The 17,281-nt window shown below is 35.8% G+C and overlaps 1 protein-coding gene across 4 annotated transcripts in view; it reads left to right on the top strand.

Annotated features, from left to right (window-relative positions):
• The window catches only part of CNTN4 (contactin 4), a 1,023,175-nt gene that overhangs the window by 304,264 nt on the left and 701,630 nt on the right, over positions 1–17,281 (top strand). The window contains exon 1 of one of the 4 annotated variants that reach the window (XM_070359497.1): positions 211–400. The exons of the other annotated variants lie outside the window; for them this stretch is intronic. The gene's annotated coding sequence lies outside the window, so the exon portion shown is untranslated. Of the gene's footprint in view, positions 1–210; positions 401–17,281 lie in introns of those variants that run through there. 4 annotated transcript variants of the gene reach the window in all.

Raw genomic sequence — 17,281 nt, 5'->3', positions numbered from 1 at the left:
TATAATCTAAGGAGCTGCAGTAATGTAATTCTTTCCATTTAGTGCTCTGTGGTATGTTAAAGGGAGTTGGAATATTCAATCCATGAAACTTTCTGAAATAAAATACAAGGAAGCAAGGAAGAGGATTTTTTTTTTCTTTGCAAACAGATTTGAAATTCAGTATAAGGAAGCAGATGTGGATTGCTTCAAGGGTTTTGATTATCATGAAGGATGGAGTTGTTTCATAGATGCTGAAGCAAATAACAGGACATGTAAAAGACTGTGGTTGAAGAAAACTGTCTGAAAGCAAAGCTTTGGAACATCTTGCATCTCTGCTGCTGCTAAGGAGGAAATAAATAATGCACCAAGGATTGAAGTTATGCTAAAGATAAGTATTTGTTGAAAGCAGACATCTGATCTAGTAAGTACGTTGTTTTTCATATATGAATTATAGCTCTTCAAAGAAGCAAGAACTAAGAATGTGTGATCCTTTTTGTTTTTTTTTCTAGGATACTTAGCTTTAATACTTGATGAAGCCTCCCAGACTCTTTTGGTTATCTCTTTAATATATAATGCTGTTTTATTTTAAAAAACCTCCTGAAGAAATGAGGTTTGAGTTCATTTCTCAATGAGCTTAACTCTATTCTTTTTTTGCAAACATAAGATTAGTCTCATGTGCAGAGTTGTCTTTTTCTTTTATCAGCAATTTCTGAATATTTCAGAACTGTGCTTTCCAAGTATACACACAATTGATTCTGTCAGATTCAGACAACATCAGTCTTACCTGATATTACAAATGCCACAACTGTTCAACACCAAAATTTAAAGAAGGAAATTATACCAATGCTCTGACCTAGCCAATGATTATAAATTGGTGGCTTTATTAATATTTTAATAATGTAGAAATACATGTTATGGCTAGCTATGCTAAAATAAATGTGTTATGTTTATGTTGCTTAGCCAGTCTAAGACACTGTTTTAGAAATAATTGGTTAAATCTGTGCAAACTTTCATACTACTAATAGGAAATTTAGTAGCTTTAATATTTTGAGTACACTGCAGTGATGCTAGTCCTGTTTGACTTACATTAAAACAGATTACAGTTTTAACAAATAATTTTATGAGGTTAAATTTGGTACAGGAAAATAGTGAGTTCATTCTATAAAAACAGCTGACTGTGAAGATGACCTGTGAGATGAAAGCACCTTGATTGCACTGTTACTTTTGTTAGTCAGTGTTTAACATAATGACAAGTTAACATTTTGTGTGGACCCATGTGATGTTAAAAGTGTTAAAAATAGCGATGATTTTTCCTGGTTAGGCCAGAGGGGCCAGGATATGACATGTAGTACTTCAAATATAAATAACAGTTCATCAAAAATTATGAAAATGCCTGTAATTTTAAGTAGCCTTGAACAATAGCATACATTTCCACAGAGTTTTCTGAATGAAAGAAATGCCACGTAATTGTAGGATGCATTAAAATAAGAACAAAAAATAACATTTCTCCTTTCAGGTGAAATAATCATTTTATGTTTTAAATAAATTGTTTTGTGGATGCAAAATTAGGGGCAAATATGCATCAGAATGACAATTATAGGAAATTGTTTCATTGATAATACAGTACTACTAATATTGTACAGTTTAGACCCATTTCCACTACTAGCCAACAGCTAACATTTTTTTTTAAGGTAATATTTTCCTGACTGTATTTTCTGTATGAGATGTTTCCCCATTAAATATATATTAGGGGAAAAATGAATAGATGTAGGTTTACTACTAGCAGTTTAGTACGATTGTACTGAGCAGACTATGCTTTGGTTCAATATTAAAACAAATCTCTTTATAACCAAAGCATTTCCAAGATCCAGTTTCTGGCCCATCACTGTTGGACAGCATATTTAGAGTTCCCTGAAACTCTTGGAAATGACATTTGATCACTAATGATAGGCTCATTCTCCGTTCTGTTTTGCTAACCCAATTTGGTTCCCTACTTTTCATTGCCCAGAGATTTGGATTGTGTATTTGAGTTTTAATGAAACCATAGAGTCTAAGATTCAGGCTGTCTCAGAGGTTGATTTGTTAGCTTAATGTTAAATTGTAAAAATGCCCAATGAAAGATGGTAAGTTAAAAATCCATAAGGACTTAGGAGTTAGGAAGCATTTGGGGGAAAAAAAATAAGCAAAGAACATCCTCAGGCTTGAGCAGGTGTATGGTAAGAAAGCCATTGAAGGTGGAAAAAAAGGTTAAACTTCTGTTTTTGCTCTGTATCTGTGATCACTTTCTGTTTTGAATTGTTTTTGCCCTCGGTTAGTCTCTAGGTTTAGTCTTGACATTTCTCACTGCTGACCATGTTAAGCCAGGAGAAGTATTTAAGCTTGTAACTCATTTGCTACACTCTGTCTGGTGTCTTCTTTTAATCTTTTATATACTCAGGTAAGGTTTGAGCCATGGTCACTTCTGTGACCACAGTTTCAAGACTGTGTTCATATAGTGGACTTTTTTCATGATGTCTTAGGATGCAGCTTTGATTTCAGACTGGATTAGACTAGAGTTGTTTTTGAAAACAAGTGATGCTGCTTTCTAGCCTTTGCATACTGTGTGATCTCTCTGAGGCTCTGCTTTCCCTATTTGTAAATGAAGATAAAATTATCTCATTCATTAGATGATTGAGAGAATCCAATGAGAGAATGCATGTAAAATACTTAGTTTTTGTCTTTCTTATATTAAATGTTCAGTAAATCTATTACTACATTCATCTGTTATATCAGGAGGGCTTCTACTTTTCAAAAAAAAAAAGAATCTCTACAATTAATTCTAGTTTTGGGTGGTAATGGGTTTGATCTGGTATATGGATTCTGAGTAGAGTAGCCATGAATCTTATTTAAATCTATATTTATTTTTAATGAGAGTAAAAAATCAAATGGTTTCTGTCATTACCAACTCACCACATAATCATGCTGTGGTGGGAATCTTGAATCTTATAAAGACTAACCTCCCCATTTTTCTTCAAATAAAATCAATAGATGTGAGTGATTTTATTAGTTATGAAATATATCAAGGAGAAATATAACTGTGTACATCAGTAATATAATTTAATGTGGGTAGACAAACTGAGACTAATTATGGGGTTACTTTATTTATATAAGTGACTTCTATAGGTTGAAAATCAATCCTGTTATGATTTCCAGGTTTTCTGCCTTCAGTAATATGGAACCTTTTCTCCTTTAAGACCTATCTTCTTCATAGAACTTTCCTGATAAACACCACCATGAAATAATAGTTTTCTTATTTTAAACATTTATACTGTACAAAACCAGAAACCTTTTCCTGTATTATTTTGAAATTTTCTCTGCTTTTCCCCCATAATATCTTTTTTTTTCCCCGAGATTTTATTCCAAAGTTTTGGAATCATGTGTTGACATCAAACTTTCCTCTGTCACAAACACTGTGTTTCTGTGGATAAGTTGAGAAGTAAGTAATAGAGCTCAGCTTCTAAACGCTAGTTCAATAAATCAATGAGATATAAAATGTAGGTTTATTAACAATTAGATATTTCTAAAATATCAGTAAAATATTAATGTTTCCTACATGACTATCTAAATGATGGTAGAAAAAACATCACACCTATTATCACTTTTAAAATAAAATATTTGGTGATATTTTCCACCCATAAGCAAAGAAAATAACTTTCTGACGACTTTTATTCCAGGTTTTCCAACAACTACTTTGCATTAGTTTGGATTATGCTCTTCATAATAGGAGAAACACTACTTGATGCCCCAATTCTCAGGTCCTAACTGATAGATATACCACCTTCCCTTTTTCCTCCCCTAGTTTAAAGTTACCCCCTTGGAGGAGCAAACTTATAGTTCACTTATGGGATTCTTAAAATATAGAGGTTAATGCATAGAGAAACTAATATAGAACATGTATGTGTGTGTGCTTAGTCTCTCAGTCGTGCCTGGCTTTTTACGACCACATGGACTGTAGCCTGCCAGGCTCCATAGTACATGCTAAATAATCATTTCACTTTAAGTTGTGATACTCTTTCCTGCTTTAGAATATATACCAAATATTGAGATAAAGATGATCTTGCTATTCCCATGTTGATCGACCTGTTTAGAGTTATTCTCCAAATAGGTTAAAATCACAATTAAGAATTACTTTTTAATAGGTTGTGGGGAGGTAGTTACATTATTTGGATCTCATAATTTTAGATTAGAAATGGACCTCGGAGATCATGCAGCCCATTACTCAAATGGGAGCTTAGTTCCCAAAAGGCCTTTCAAGGTCATCGAGCCCGTTAGTAGTGGAGTTATGGAGCCAGATAAAGAAATCGGGTCTCCTGACTTATTGTATAATATCCGCTTTAGTGCACCTTATTTCCTCTGAGTCAGATCGATAAACTGTTCCCTGGTGACATTCAGACATCTCTCAGATATTTGTGGATAATGTAACACTGTGGCTATTTTGGAGTATCAATCCAGAAGTTAAGATAATACAAGATAGGTTGCACTTGAATATGCTTTCATATGTAAATTATTTCACAACTTGGATCTTTTTTCCTGCAAAATAGTAGCTTTCTGATATATTTTTTGTTTGTTTTCTCAAATGGGATGAGGGATAGAGATAATTCATGTAATTCAAGGGAAGGGAAGCAAACAAGAAAAAGAATTATTTCATTCTTATTCAAAAGGAACAGTACACCTATTTGATGTTTTCTTTAGAGATCCCAAACCCATTGTTTTTATAGCTGATAACAGTTTGCTCTTCAGCAAGGCTGCACACTTTGCAGAGGTTAAAGCTTGCACCACACAAGTGTAGCTGTTTGTTCACCACACTGCATTGCTAGCTGAACTTTAACTAAGAGCTCAAAAATTGAACAGCTTAATCCTACAGAAGCAATTTTGTTAACTGGCAAAAGGGTACCTGGATTTTGAGTATTTCTCAGAGGAGCTTGGCTGGGAATTTAAAATACCTTAGAATTCCTCTTGGGACAAAGAACAGCTGCTGGATGGTAATCTAATAAAACAGAATCGAACAAAAGTGAGGTCTGTGACATAAGCTCCGCTAAACTCCTCACCAACAGCTCAAGCATTTTTGCATTGACAGACAGATCAAGACAATGGACTTGTGGAGGTGGCCTCACCAGGGCAGCTAGATCCTTCCTGCAGCCTTCCTCCTCCTACTCCTCTTGCATCCAAGTTTAATGGGATTTTATTGTGTTCTAAACATACAGTCTAAGTGCTGAGCTTCTTGACCATTTTTGTCTGATAGTTTCTTCCATTTGAATTTAGGAGTAGCAGAGACATTACTTTGCCAACAAAGGCCCGTCTAGTCAAGGCTATGGTTTTTCCAGTGGTCACGTATGGATGTGAGAGTTGGACTGTGAAGAAGGCTGAGCGCTGAAGAATTGATGCTTTTGAACTGTGGTGTTGGAGAAGACTCTTGAGAGGCCCTTGGACTGCAAGGAGATCCAACCAGTCCATTCTGAAGGAGATCAGCCCTGGGATTTCTTTGGAAGGAATGATGCTAAAGCTGAAACTCCAGGACTTTGGCTCCCTCATGCAAAGAGTTGACTCATTGGAAAAGACTCTGATGCTGGGAGGGATTGGGGGCAAGAGGAGAAGGGGACGACAGAGGATGAGATGGCTGGATGGCATCACTGACTCGATGGATGTGAGTCTGAGTTAACTCCGGGAGCTGGTGATGGACAGGGAGGCCTGGTGTGCTGCGATTCATGGGGTCGCAAAGAGTCGGACACGACTGAGTGACTGAACTGAACTGATGAGCAATTGAGCCAAATGAAAATTAATTAAATGGCATAGAGAAAGGAGCTCTGGATTCAAAGTTGAAAGTTTCAGATGCAAGTGTTTCCTCCATCATCTCTAATTTTAAGCAAGCTTCTCAAACTATCTTGCATTATATCCACTGGTTTCTTATAGAATATAATGATTTCCATCTTCTTTATGGTTCAAGATTTGTTTTTTTAGAATAATTAAATGGACTTAAGCTATTTGAAAGTTATTTTTTTTAAGTGGCTCATACCCTTTGTTGGATCATTATAATTGCAGTAATTCCTTTTGTATTTTCTCTTGAATAGAGGACTGCATTCGATTACTCGGGCTTTCATAATGAAATACTACGAACTGTGTAGCTTCAACAGCAGTAATATTTGTTTCCCAGACCTGATGGTTAGAAGTCAGAGATCAAAGTTTCTGCAGGTTGGTTCCCTCTGAGTGTTATAAGGGAGAAGCCCCTCTAGGCTTTCTCTGATTACTGGTGGTTTGCTACAGGTCTTCACTGTTCCTTGACATACAGAGGCTTCACCCTGATTTTAACTTTAATCTTCACATGGTGTTCTATTTATGTAGCTGTCAGTGTCCAAAGTTTTCTTTTAAAAAGATATTACTCATAAAGGATTAGGGGTCCAGCTGAGTATGAACTCATCTTTCCTAATTACATTTGCAATGCCCATCTTTCCATACAGGTCGTATCTTGAAGCACACTGGGAGATAGGAGTTCAACCTAAGAATTGGGGGATGGGGCACAATTGAAACCCACAACAAGGAACATGGGCAATTTAAAAACTTTCTTAGTATTCTTTCTGTTGATTGAAAACTTTAGGATTACCATAATGTCATTTTTCATCCTGCTGTTTGTTCCTCCATACCTATTCTTTATTAACTATAAACAATAAACCACCTCCTAACATATTAAACTTATAATCTCAAAGTAAAAGAATATTCAAAGAGAAGCATTATAGTAAGTAATTGTGAATCAATCTTAGTAAATTAACAGTCTAGACTAATCTGACCACTAACAATTATTTTAGTCAGTTTCTGAGAATCAGCAAATAATGTACCCAACCCAATGAGAATTTTAATTTATGTTATCTAACTTAAGTTGATGTTAACTGATGCTGAAGCTGAAACTTTAATACTTTGGCCACATAATGTAAAGAACTGACTCACTGGGAAAGACTCTGATGCTGGGAAAGACTGAAGGCAGAAGGATAAGGGGATGACAGAGGATGAGATGGTTTGATGGCATCACCAACTCAATGGACATGAGTTTGAGTAGGTTCCAGGAGCTGGTGATGGACAGGGAAGCCTGACGTGCTGCAGTCCATGGGGTCGCAAAGAGTCGGACATGACTGAGCAACTGAACTGATCTTAAGCCAAGATAGCACAATATATACCCACATTAAAGATAAGAAAATTCAGTTTAAGAGGGGATGAAATATCAGAAGTTCCTTGACTAATGATTGAGTTAGACACGGCCTGGATTATATTTGATTTCCAGTCCAAATCTTGAATTCTTTCTGCTCTCATTATCGTGTTACTCTTTAGAAAATTGATGAGGGTAGGTTTGTGATGCATATGGGTCTCAAACAGACTGATTGAATTATACAGTGGATCCTGTAAGTATAGATTGTCCATATAATGCTTTCTCAATTTCCTTAAATCAGATCTTTCTTATTCCTGTTATCAATCAACAGTAGTTATTATGTATGAGGCTCTATGGTTGATATAGATAATGAAAAGAATCATTTTATTTGTCTAAATCATTTTTTTCCTCCTGAAACATGTTTATTTTTATTGTTGTACTAACAATTATCACACATTCAGTGACTTAAAATAATACCCATTCATTAGCTCACAGGTTTTCTGTGTCAGAAGTATAAGCACAGCATGAATCTCTGCTAAGGGTCTTGTAAGGTTGAAAGCAAGGGATCAACATGTTTTTTTTATTTTGTTTTTGTTTTTCCTGAACTGAAGGGGAAAATCTTTTTCCAGGATCATTCAAACTGTTAGCAGGATTTAATTCCATGTGATTATAGACTCGCTCCCTGTTTCTTTGCTGTCTATTTGTCCTAGAGTCTTTCTGAGCTCCTAGAGTCCACCTTGGAGGAGGAAATGTCAACCCACTCCAGTACTCTTGCCTGGAGAATTCTGTGGACAGAGGAGCCTGGTGGGTTGCTGTCCATGGGGTCGCACAGAGTCAGACATGACTGAAGTGACTTAGCATGCATGCATGCATTGGAGAAGGAAATGGCCACCCACTCCAGTATTCTTGCCTGGAGAATCCCAGGGACAGAAGAGCCTGGTGGGCTGCTTTTTATGGGGTCACACAGAGTCGGACACGACTGAAGCAACTTAGCAGCAGCAGTAGCAGCAGAATCCACCTGTTGATACATACCCTGACTTACGACCATGTTCAAAGCCAGAGATGGTGGGTCAAGTTCTCACACCTCTCTTGACCCTCCCCTTCATCCTCATTTTTCAGCCCTCACTTTCTTATTCAGGTACATCAGATAGACTTTTCTGTCTCCTCCCTCTGCTCTAAAGAGCTAATATTATTACAGTGGACCTAGGATAACCTCCCTATGTTAAAGTCAGCTGTTAGGTAACCATGATTCCATTAGCAAAGTACCTTCAAAGCAGTACCTGGATTTATCTTTGATGGAATAACTAAGAAATGGAAATCTTGGAGAAACATATATAGAATTCTACCTATCATATCCTAGTAATTTTTTGTATTAAACATTTTCATATTGAACAGCAATATGCCCACAAATCATGTGCTTTTGAGTATAAAAAGTACCTTCACATTTATTGTAATAGAATGTATTTTTATAACGTCTGTGGAGGACGTCATCCTCATTTCATAGATAAGGAAACACAACAGCGAACTTCATAGATTTTCTCAGATGCAGGAGACCTGTAGTTTACAGTATATTAGAATTCCTCTCAGTAAAGAGTATCTACTAGTCCTTAACTTAATAAAGAGAACCAAGCCTTTATTGCATTCATTCTAATTATTTATATAGTTGACACTATTATTTCCTTATACCTTTCTGAATCCTACCAAATTAAAAACTAATTTCAAGACAGGGAAGATTATTAGGGAGAGTAAAACTCCTGGATTAAATGCCTGACTCTTTGTCAGTACAATACATATATTTTCAAGCTTTGTTTACTGAGAGAGTTTGGAAGCAGTAACACTCTAGTAGCTATGAGCACACAAGATCTTGGTATTTAAATCCCATTGTCTATAGGCTCCTTGAAGAAGTGGCTGATTGCAGGGCTGGGGAGTATAAGACAGAGTATAAGATGAGCTTAGAGTATCCTTAGCACCAAAAGCAAGAGAGTCCTCTAAAAGGATAGGGTCATATCAAAAGACACAGGGGTTAACCTGAAAGGGCTCTCAATCACCAATGCTGGAGAATTAGAACAACCCAATAAATAACTCTAAGATTAAGTTGTAACCAATCAGTTCAGTTCATTTCAGTCGCTCAGTTGTGTCCGACTCTTTGCAACCCCATGAATCGCAGCACACCAGGCCTTCCTGTCCATCACCAACTCCCGAAGTTTACTCAGACTCATCGAGTTGGTGATGCCATCCAGCCATCTCATCCTCTGTCGTCCCCTTCTCCTCCTGCCCTCAGTCCCTCCCAGCATCAGGGTCTTTTCCAATGAGTCAGCTCTTCGCATGAGGTGGCCAAAGTACTGGAGTTTCAGCTTTAGCATCATTCCTTCCAAAGAACACCCAGGACTGATCTCCTTTAGAATGGACTGGTTGGATCTCCTTGCAGTCCAAGGGACTCTCAAGAGTCTTCTCTAACACCACAGTTCAAAAGCATTGATTCTTCGGTGCTCAGATTTCTTCACAGTCCAACTCTCACATCCATACATGACTACTGGAAAAACCATAGCCTTGAGTAGATGGACCTTTGTTGCCAAAGTAATGTTTCTGCTCTTTAATATGCTATCTAGGTTGGTCATAATTTTCCTTCCAAGGAGTAAGCGTCTTTTAATTTCATGGCTGCAGTCACCATCTACAGTGATTTTGGAGCCCAGAAAAATAAAGTCTGCCACTGTTTCCCCATCTATTTCCCATGAAGTGATGGGACCAGATGCCATGATCTTCGTTTTCTGAATGTTGAGCTTTAAGCCAACTTTTTCTCTCTCCTCTTTCATTTTCATCAAGAGGCTCTTTAGTTCTTCTTCACTTTCTGCCATAGGGTGGTGTCATCTGTGTATCTGAGGTTATTGACATTTCTCCTGACAATCTTGATTCCAGCTTGTGCTTCATCCAGCCCAGCGTTTCTCATGATGTACTCTGCATATAAGTTAAATAAGCAGGGTGACAATATACAGCCTTGATGTACTCCTTTCCTGATTTGGAACCAGTCTGTTGTTCCATGTCCAGTTCTAAGTGTTGGTTCCTGACCTGCTTACAGGTTTCTCAAGAGGCAGGTCAGGTGGTCTGGTATTCCCATCCCTTTCAGAATTTTCCACAGTTTATTGTGATCCACATGGTCCAAAGCTTTGGCATAGTCAATAAAGCAGAAATAGATGTTTTTCTGTAACTCTCTGGCTTTTTCAATTATCCAGATAAAATAAATAATTATAAGCCCATAGTGAAATAGATAGTAAGAAGGAGAGTGAGAGCAGACACAGTTTCTCCTTATGGAAGAATTTCAGTTAGTAAATATAGAAGGAATAAAGAAGATGGAACAAAAAAGATGGGACATCATCATTAAAAAACCTCGGTAATAACTGTTTTAGGAAAGAACATCTGATGGATGCTAAAAACAGTGGATAAAAGTTTGAGGAAAAGAAAACTTTTTTATTTTCTCAAAGTTCTTGTGAAAAATACGTAACCACTGTCTAACCATGAGAAAATATCAGACAAACCTAAATTGAGGGACAGTGTACAAAACATTTTGACAGTACTGTTTGCTGCATCATTAGATCATGGAAAAAGAAAAATATGTAAGTAATAATGCTAGTAAAATCTGAGTAAAGTTTGTAGTTTGTTTCTTGTTTTGATCATGGCACTGTGTTTAGATAGGTAAATAGTGCGGAGGATGAATGAAGAGTATATGGGAATTCTCTGTACTGATTTGGCCATTTTGTAGTCTAAAATATACATTTTTTAAGTCTAGTTCTTCCATAAACTAGCTCTGTAATGTTGAATTAACTCATGTAACCTCATTGAGCTTCACTTTACTTTTCTGTGAAATAGACTTAGGAATGTTGTGGCTTTAAACATGTGTGTGTCCTAAACCATGTGTGAATGCTCAGTCATGCCTCACTGTTTGCAACCACATGGACTGTAGCCTGCCAGGCTTCTCTGTCCATGGAATCTTCCAGGCAAGAATACTGGAGTGCGTTGCTATTTCCTGCTCCAAGGAATCCTCCCTACCCAGAGATTGAAACTGCGTCCCTTTCATTGACAGACAGATTCTTTACCAGTGCACCACCTGGGAAGCCCCTGATGCAAAGAGCCAACTCTTTGGAAAAGACCCTGATGCTGAGAAAGATGGAAGGCAAAAGGAGGAGACAGTGGCAGAGGATAACATGTTTAGATGACATCACCAACTCAGTGTGAATTTGAGCAAACCCTGGGAGATAGTGGAGGACAGAGGATCCTGGAGTGCTGGAGTCCATGGACTTAGTGGTTGAAGAGTAACAAGAACAGAGTAGGCTTAACCATTCAGAGGCTGTAACAGATGAAGCATGAGAGATATAATTTAGACAGCATAATAATTAAAAGCAATGGCTTTGAAGTCATACAAATGTGGTAAAAGTCTGATTCTGGTGAGACTGCACAACTACCTAAGTTCATTAAGACTTGGTTTCCCTGTTGTTAGTAATGATAGGCTTACTGTGGGTCTTAAATAAGATACAGTCACTTATCAGAGACTTTGACATAGTATATACTCAACTTATATTTAAACTTTCAGTGAATTGGATAGATTTTAATTATTATATATCGACTTCAATGAAACTAGAAAATGTGGTAAAATATATTTAACATAAAATTTGTCATCTTAACCATTCTTGTAGCATCAATTACGTTCCTAGTTTTATATAGCAGTCTCCAGTATTTATTTTCAAATTTATTCCTTACCTCCCAAAGGAAATCCCTAAAACCAATAAGCAACAACTTTTCATTCCTTCTCATCTCCAGCTCCTGGTAACCTCTGGTCTGTTTTGTGTCTCTATGAATTACCCAATCTAGATTTTTTTTTGTAAGTAGAATCATATAATATTTGTCCTTTTGCCTGTTGTTTCTGTTCAGTGAAGCTTTTTACTTGAATCTCAGCTCAGCATCTATTTCTCTAAATGCTATTTTCTATACATGCATGAGCTGAATGGTCAGGTAAATATTTTGTTAATGTGTTAATAAAAAAAGCAGATGAACGAATATCTGTCCAGGAAATTATGTGTGAAAATGTTCACCACAGTGTCATTAATTATAGCAAAAGAGTTACCTAAACATCTAATAACAGGTGAACAATTAAATTAAAACTGGTAGGGATTATAAAAAAAATGCTCCCTGGTGATTTCCGGATAGTGGAATAACAGATAAATTTTATTTTTTGTTTTATTTTACGTATTCATTGTTTTAAACATTTACTGTTTTTATAAGAGAAATTTATATATACTATTTATCACAGTATGCAATATAAATGTTCATACTGCTACCCAGATTATTACTGGTGACGCTCTGTGTCCATAATTTACTTATGAATGAACAAATAAAGCTGTGAATGCTTATGCCAGGAGGTAAACCAAGAATGAGACAAGAGAAACAAGACATAGAGAATAAACTTATGGACATGGGGAGAGGGGAGGAAAGGGTGAGATGTATGGAAAAAGTAACATGGAAACTTACATTACTGTATGTAAGATAGATAGCCAGCAGGAATTTGCTGTTTGGCTCAGGAAACTCAAAAAGGGGCTCTGTGTCGATCTAGAGGGGTGGGATAGGGCGGGAGACAGGAAGGAGGTTCAATAGGGAGGGGATATATGTATATCTATGGCTGATTCATGTTGAGTTTTGACAGAAAACAAAATTCTATAAAGCAATTATCCTTCAATAATAAAAATAAATAAAAAAAAAAGAATGGGGAAAAAATTGAATCCAGTGCTCTGGATTCCAATATATCACATTAGATGTTTTGCACAAACAGATACTAACAACTAAGCATCTAAAATAATTTTAGTTTGAGTTATTGTTGAAGCTAAGAGTAATAAGTAGGTTTGATTTATACAAGAACAGTCACAGTTTAATCTGGAGAGAAGGTCCATAAAAAAGGGAGTTGTTTTTACTTGTAACTTGTTTAGTTTGAAACAAAGAGGAAAGCATGAGATGAATCAGTTGTCAAGAAATACAAATATATCTAAAGAATCATGGTGAGATTTGACATACTTTTGGCATTTTCTTTATTATTTCTCTGCAAATCCATTTTATACACCATTTGATCTATAAATCAAGCAACATCTGATAACTTTTGCAACATAACTGCCATGAATCTATCTCGCTATATGGAAGGATTCCTTTAAACAAAGAAAAGGCATAAAATAAAATGAATATGAAGAACACTATAGTGAATTTTGGTGGTGCATCTGTATTTTAGGAGCTTCCTAGATGGCTCAGGGGTAAAGAATCGACCTTCCAATACAGGATACACAGGAGATGTGGGTTCAGTCCCTGGGTTGGGGAGATCTCCTGGAGGAGAAAATGGCAACCCACACCAGTATTCTTGCCTGAAAAATCCCATAGACAGAGGAGCCTGGAGGGCTGCAGTACATGACATTGCAGAGTCGGACATGGCTGAGCAACTGAGCACGCGTGCGTGCATGCGCGCTCACACACACACACACACGTTTTTCAGTAATCTTAGCTTCATGTGTTATTTGGCCACATTTACTGGACCTACTTCATCTATTATATGGGATGACACTCCCCCTTTGAGTCATGAAAAGGTGAAAAAGGGTGATATGCTGAAAATGATAATTGAAATCAGTCAAAACATCAAATTTGAGGTCTGATAAATATGAAGATAAAATGCAGTCATGAACAGTTGTCCCCATCTTTACAAAAGAATGTCTTACTTTAGGAAAACCCTTAGTTCAAAAATTGGTAATTTAAAGGATTAACCTTCACAAAATAATCCATTTGGGACATGTCTAATTTTTTAACATCTAAATTGTAAACTAATGTGTTGACCATACCACTTAAATATGTGTATATGTTATGTATATAATGTATATAATATATATATATATATATATATCCCTGCACTTCTACATGATAAACATCTGTGCCATATTTGTTTAAAATTACTTCATTTATGAGCAGCATGGCAATTAAAAAAAAGGATTACCTTGGTCATTTTCTTAAAATATGCTTTATGGAGAAAATATCTGAAATCATGGAGCACTTATTTTTTGCTTTGTTCTCACTTTGATCATAAGCAGCTATCTTGCACAAACTTTTTTATCAGCAAGTAAGTATTTTTTGTACAACCTAAGAGGGAGTTTGGACTAGGGCATTTCCTTATTGATATCCTCAGAGTTTCGTGTCCCTTGAGACCAATTACAAAGGCTCACAGGGTTGTTTATATTTTGCTTTCTCTTGATGCCTTTTTAATGAGGCCTCCAAGTAAACAGCAAGCATGATACTTTCTTGTTGGAGACCTGTCTGCCGCCTACAACCATTTATTACTGATACATCTGGGAAATGATTTATAAATTAAATATTAGGAAAATGTGTTTTAGGAAAAAAAAATAGTAAGAGGTATAGTTTATAATTCTCATTTAGGGAGTCAGGCCAGCTATTTGCTAATAGAAGAGCACTGAGAGCCACTCTTGGAAACATGGTTGTGGTTTATGTATTAATATATGATAAATAGAGAAAGTGGATGAAGAGAGTCTTCAGTGTGTATTTTGGATATGTGGTTCATTTTAATAAATTGGGAAAAGAGAAGATCCCAGTGCTTCCTTCAGAAGACCACTTGGAAAGTGAGAAATAATAAATAATAAGCTTGACATATCATTTGTGTTATAATTCCTCTGTAGGACAAAAATATGCTTATCAATAGTAAGTAAATATAACTTCATCACAGAATGGAGTGTGATAGTCAAAGTCTTCATGGAATTAAAGTAGAAAGTATACTAGAGGCTATTTTATTTTCAAACTTTTTAGTTGAAGTATAGTTGATTTACAATGTTGTATTAGTTTCTGGTGTACAGAAAAGTAATTCAGCTAAATATATATATATATGTGTGTGTGTTTATGTGTGCAGATATATATTAATATATATATACTTTTCAGATTCTTTTCCATTATAGTTTTTTACACAATATTGAATACAGTTCCCTGTTCTATACTGTAAGACTTTATTTTTTATCTATTTTATATATAGTAGTCTGCATCTGCTAATCCCATACTCCAGACATCCCCCCCGCCCTTTACCCTTTGGTAACTGTAAGTTTGTTTTCTCTGTCTGTAAGTCTCTTTCTGTTTTGTAAATAAGTTTATTTTATCACTTTAGATTCCACACATAAGGAGTGTTGTATATTTGTCTTTGTCTAAATGGCTTGCTGCACTTAGTATGATGATCTCTAGGTTCATCCATGTTGCTGCAAGTGACGTTATTTCAATTTTTATGGCTGAGTAATATTCATGCACGCACAAAGCTTTATCCATTCCTCTGTTGATGATGTTGATGATAGGTTGCTTTCATGTCTTGGCTGTTGTCAACAGTGCTGCTGTGAACACTGGGGTGCATATATCTTTTGGGGTTAAAGTTTTCTCTAACATGTATGTCTAGAAGTGGGATTGCTGGATCCTATGATAGTTCTATTTTTAACTTTACTAAGGAATTGTTTTCCATAGTGACTGCACCAATTTACATTCCCACCAACAGAGTAGAAGGCTTGTGTTTTCTGCACACCCTCTAAAAGAGGCTATTTTAGAACAATCTTCTCATTGCAGAGGTGGTTAAATTGAAGATGTACCTACTGATGACTTACCCAAGGTCACATAACTTTTAAAATATTAAGCTTTGGAGGTTACTTGCAGGGCTTTGCAATTTATTTTTGTACATATACAGTTGATTTTGTGTGGCAGAATTCTGCTCTTCAGCTAATCAGTCAGATTAGGTCTGCATGTCAATAAGAATATCTTTCACATCTGTATCATTAAAGGAAAATGAACCATAGTTGTGTTTATACACCTGGTACTTAAGAGGAACAAAATCACAGGTTTCGGATCATCTTCTAACATGTCATGAATCCTAGGGAATTAAAGCATACTTATCTTAGAGGTTTTATTTAATAGAAACATTTGTACCTTTATAATGTTCTTTTCAATAATGAAAATGGCTGCATAAAATAATGTCAAATATCTAAGAATCAATAATAATTGTATAGTTGTTTATTTCCAGATCCCACTTCAATGTGTTTTGTTTCATTTCTATAAAAAAATGGTTAGGCCCTATTTAATTTAATATAAAGATATAGTCAAGCATGTATGATGATATCTAGTCTCTATTTGAAAGAAACATGCACATAGATTATCTGTATATATATTATACATTATACATTTATACAGTTGACTCCTGAGCAGCATGGGGTGGGGGCACCAGTACCCTCCCAACTGCTGTTGAAAATCATAGAACTTTCGATCCCCTTAAAACTTAACTACTAATAGAATACTGTTGACTGGAAGCCTTACCAATAACATAAACAGTTGATCAGCACATATATGTATGTTACAGTATATATGTATCTACATCTGCTCTACACTTTCATGCCATACCTTTTTCTTAATCTTTTCAGTATTTCTGGGCTACATGGTTTGTCAGCAATATTTTTCTAAATATTGAAAATCTCCAGAAATGTTTTCGGTTTGTTTACTGAAAAATGGCATACAATTCATACCATGTTCAAATTTCAACTGTATATTTAATAGAATTATATATATTTATGTTTACAGTATGTATTTTAAATTACTATTTCATATTTTTACTTATTTTTTAAATGTTTTAATCTAATTTTAAACATATATATATATTCATACATTCCTATAGAGACATTATCTTTTTCTGTTTTGACATATGAACTGATAGTTTCTGCAGAAAGCAGAAATGGCTTTGTTGGTACGTAGCTGTCACCACACCATGAAGGGAATCCATTGGATCACTGATAAAGATTTAGGTATTTGGGAAGGTTAACTTTTCATAGTTTGGTCATTTTTAGCTCTATTTACTGCCATTCCTCTAACCCATGTTGGCTTATTAGAACAATGATGTACATTTAAACATTTCTCCTTTATCTAATTTAAAACAAGTTACTTTTTTAAAAATTAAGGTATAGGTACTTCCCTGGCTGTCCAGTAGTAAAGACTCCATGCTTGCAATGCAGGGGACGTGGATTTGTTCCCTGTTGTAGGAAATAAGATCCTGTGTGTCAAGATCTTGACACAGCCAGAAAA

Source organism: Bos mutus, chromosome 22, assembly GCF_027580195.1.
Source record: "Bos mutus isolate GX-2022 chromosome 22, NWIPB_WYAK_1.1, whole genome shotgun sequence".
Lineage (NCBI taxonomy): Eukaryota > Metazoa > Chordata > Mammalia > Artiodactyla > Bovidae > Bos > Bos mutus.
Note: the sequence above shows the minus strand (reverse complement) of the source record. Positions and strands in the feature narration are given on the sequence as shown.